Source organism: Tenrec ecaudatus, chromosome 2 (assembly GCF_050624435.1).
Source record: "Tenrec ecaudatus isolate mTenEca1 chromosome 2, mTenEca1.hap1, whole genome shotgun sequence".
In the NCBI taxonomy this organism is placed as follows: domain Eukaryota; kingdom Metazoa; phylum Chordata; class Mammalia; order Afrosoricida; family Tenrecidae; genus Tenrec; species Tenrec ecaudatus.
The window spans coordinates 132,606,280-132,611,053 of record NC_134531.1 but is presented as its reverse complement, the minus strand read 5'-3'; positions in this window follow the sequence as shown (position 1 = coordinate 132,611,053).

The following is a 4,774-nucleotide window of genomic DNA, read 5'->3' as shown; positions in this document are numbered from 1 at the left end:
ACAGGAACGAAAAGAGGGGAAAAACCTCTAAAACCCAGAGAGTTTTATTGCCAAGAGCCAATTATTAGGATTTGCACATGGTCCATTTCCCTGAAGCTTTCTGCTCAAGATGTTCTTTTTTCCTCTTGTGTGTGTTTCTTCCTCCTTCTTGAAGAAACAGAGAAATATGCAAAATTAATAAGTATTTTCCATGAGTCTCTTGGGCCTTATAGTCCATAACAGAGTTGTGCTTTCATTGGATGATATGCTATATGTAGCATTTAGGTGTAACAAGCATGCCGTTGGCCAGACGCTATCTTGGGAGCCTTGCTAATATGTACCCTTCATATAGTACTGAGATACTTTCCTGAAGTGGACTAATCCTGAATGCACTGATGTATGCACTTAGTTTTTCCTTCTCAAACTCTTTGAGCCTCTTCGTTTGCTTCCTCAATAATATTTTCCTCCACAACAGATAATTCAGGCAAAAGTTGCACGCTGCATGGGGGAGAGGAAAGTGCTATAGATCCCAAATAATAAAGGTAGCATAACAGCAAAATGGGTTGAAGAAACTAGGTGGTACTCGGCTATCAGAAGGGACAGTGTCTGGGCTCGTAGGGCTTGTCTTCAAACAAGCAGCCATCTAAGTGAGGCGTCACTAAATCCATATGGAAGAAGCACGCCAGCCTCTGTGACCTAAGGATCGTAAATAATAAAATCCAAATCTAAAGAAAAGAATGGAATCAGGGCTTAAATTGTGAACTCCTGGTTTGCAGAAGCCTATGGAGCATAGGAACCCAACATCTCTGACCATGGTCAAGGGATTTGAATAGCATGGTTGTCAGACAAAGAGTATTGTAGAAACAATTGTAATAGAATAAAAGGCAACATCTGATTTGATTTTCCTTGTGACCCATTTCAAAGTTCTGTTAGTTAAAAGAAGCAAATACGAAACAGTGAAGGATAAATACATGTGGAAGAATTCTCCAGTGAATCCCATGTAAAAATAGAACAGGGGGGTGCGTAAACTTGCTATCATGCAGAATGTATTGGAAAGTGAATTGTAATAGATGTAACTAGGTTAACATCTAGCACCTTATCATTTGATAGCCTTTTGGACTTATTTAACCTTTTAGCTTTTAATATTTTCCATTTTCTTTTCAACTATTTTATTTTATTATTGTTTTCCCCTATTTTATTTTGTTATTGTTGTTAGCCCTTTTGACTTTTTATTTTTGTGTTTTTGTATTTTTTTGGGGTATATTAATTCAAGGATGGGTGAATGTATAGAGGCAGTAACAGGATTAATGGTTCCTTGAGGGTATGGCAGGAGAGGGTGCATGGAAATGCAGTGCTGATAACAAGGAGTAAAAAAAATAAATAAAATATTCTATAATCATGGCAATGGTTGTACAACTCTTCTTGATATGAGTGAACAATTGAATTGTAGAACATTTGGATTATGTCCCAATAAAACGGTTTATAAAAATAAATAAATAAAAATAAAAGTAGCATATTTTTGATTATTAAGTTCAAAACTGCTGATTTAGTAGGAAGATAAAAAACTGAAACATCCTTGCAGAACCATTTTCTCATATGGTGGGAGATTACAGAACTCCTTTATGTGTGTACTTTGAAAATAGAAAGAATATTTGGGGTTTCGATGTCCAGGCATCAATTCCCATGGAAATGAACTCTTTCTCAAGCCATTACGGTGTATAGCTGATAAGATGTCAACTAGAATTGGCGGAATGTAGGTATGAGTGGGCCATCTAGTCTTCTCATTTTAGTGTGGACTTAAGTTGTGGTCAGAGGCATTAAATAGTTCCCCAAGAAGTAGTTCTATGCCATTAGTCACTGAGCCGATCTCATTCTCATGGCAAGAATGAAGGCGTACATCATTAGTAGATTAGACTACATGTTAGCAAATGTATGTTGGGGAGCCGAGTAGGGACCACACTAGGGTCTCAGGCCCCCGGACACTGTGAGACCAAACACCATGCTTCATTCCTGTTTAAAATCAATGGAAGAATCAAACCTGGAAGAGTTGGCCAACATCGGTCTAACACAATAATGGACAACTGCTTCCCATTGCCTTAGAGGTGTTATTTCTTAAGTCCGCTCAGTTATTGTTATGCTGAGTATGAAAAGGAAATATCTTGAATGAATTGTATTTTTCTTTTTAAAAACACTTTTATTTGCAATAGTTTAAAATTCATCTGTAACAAATAGTGCAGTTGTAACAGATAAATATAGGTCTTGGATTCTTTTTATCCAATTTCTCTCAATGGTAATACCTTGCACAAATATACTAGAATGTCATAAGCAGGATATCAACTTGTCACAGTCAAGAGACAGAACCTTTTCACCACCACAGAATCCTTTGACTCGCTCTTTCGTAACTATATGTATCCATTGCTCTCCTGCGCCCTCCACCCATCCCCCTTTTCAACATTTCACTGGGACCTCTTACAAAGAGCATAACATTCCATCATTCCGTCACATCAAGTAGTATTAGACAATTGTTACCACAATCAGTTTCAAAACATTTTCTTTCTTCTTGAACTCCTTGATTTCAGCTCCCCTTTGTCCCCTCTCTTCCCCACCATACCCCTCAGGAACCCTCTTCTTATTTTTTTCTATAATAGTTTTTCTTCTTCTTACCCTTAGTGATTACAAATATGTTCTCTAATTTTTATAATTTATGTCACTGAGGAAGTCTTTATATTTTCCTTCACTTTGGAAGGAAAATCTTTCTGAACATTTCATCTTAGCTTGATTTTAAAATTAAATTTTAAGTTTTAATCAAAAATCCTAGTTTTCTTTAAATTTTCGTATACCTGACTCTACTCTCTTCTTGTTTATGGGTTCTGTCCACGGTAATTCTTATCTCTATTCCTCTATAGAGATATCTTTCAATGTTCTCTTTGAATATGGGGCTTTTCCTAGGTGTGAACTTTTTGTTTGTTTGATTTTCAATATTTATTCTGGTTGACATTATGTGAACATTCTAGATGTATAATTTGTTGTCTAGTGTTTGTTTTTGAAAGTTCTCAATTACTGTGATTTCAAGGATTTCTTTGACCCTTTCCTGTCTTTCTTCTTTTGACATTCCAGTTATGCATATGTGGTATCTTTTGAAAATTTCACATCATTCTTTTTTTTTTAATTTTAACAATTTATTGGGGCTCATACAATTCTTTTCACAGTTCATATATATACATACATCAATTGTATAAAGCACATCTGTACAGTCTTTGCCCTAATCATTTTTTTCTCTTTTCTTCTTTTACATTTTATTAGGGACTCATACAACTCTTACCACAATCCATACATATACATACATCAATTGTATAAAGCACATCCATACATTCCCTGCCCCAATCATTCTCAAGACATTTGCTCTCCACTTAAGCCCCTTGCATCAGGTCCTCTTTTTTTTCCCCTCCTCCCTCCCCATTCTTGTATGTTCTGTTCTGGCTTTATTCTTTCTCTTTTTAATCGTTCCCTTTCAATTTGCAGTTTCTACTGACTTGTTTTTAAACTCACTGATTCTTTCTTCAGTTGTGTCAAAGCTGCTTCCATTCATAACACTTATGTTTTTTTGTTACACTATCTTTTATTTCTAGTATTGTTTTTTTAATTCTTAACACTTTCATCTGTCTGTTTGTATTAGCAGCATGTTTTTACATATTGTCAATTTGCCATAAGAGTCTTTAACGTATTATTCATGATTATTTAAAATACCCTGTCTTTTAATTCCAACATCAGTGTCATATCTGAGGCAGACTTTTTTTGCCTTGCCTTTTTGTAGTTTTGTCTTTTAAATGAAAAGATAGACATGTTGTATCTGGTACTAAGAATTGACGTCAATTGCCCTTCAGTGTGAAGGATTTACATTCATCCGAGTAAGAGTTGGGCTGTGTTTAATGTTTGCTATAGTTGGAGGCACCAGAATTTTCCAATTCTTTGAGTATTTTTAGTTGTTTCTTGCTTTTTTTTATTTGGGACTTCCACAAATATTGCTCTACAGAGAGATTATGCGTCTTGCAGCTTTTATTTACAATCCATAGCAATTCTATAAGTGTGGTGACAAGTTGGGAGGGAGGAAGAAATTTGTAAACATTTCAGCTGCATCTTAGTGTTTTCTTTCCCTCTCCTTCTTTTGTCCCTGCTGCAGCATTCCCAGTTGATTTCCTTGAATCCTCTCAATTGTTTATTTTATTTTGCCCTTCTTGGCTATGATAGAAATGTTACCGAAAGCTAGAGTAAGAAAAAGTTCTTCCCCCTCACCCCCTCACTGGATCCAGGCTCTGGGAATGTCTTTTTACTGGAGTGCAGGTCATTTCGGGGAGCGTTGGTTCAGGTGTATTTCCTAATAATTACTTTACCCGTCCTCCTGCTTGAATAAGGTGCTCTTTATCAGATCTTTGACATGAGAACCTTGTGGAATTTCTGGAGGTAAAGTCTACAAAATAGTAGTTCCCCAGCAGTTTCTCACTGTCATGCTAGTCCCTTCTCAGACCCAAGGGTTTGCCAAAACTACCGTTTAACTGTTCTGACCAGTTTATTGCTGCAGGGGCTTCTAGTTCAGGTAAGCAAATCTTGTCTGTTTCTCTCTGCATGAACTTGCCTCGCCATATTTCAGGGTGGTAGTTTTCTCTGCCAAGTCAGTTCCCTGATCATCTAAGGAAAGTCATTGATCTCTAGTCTTTGGAATGGTAGGAGATGGCATGATAGGAAAAGGGACTTCCTTTGTTTCAGCACAAGGACTCCGTGTGGTTATAAGAAGTTT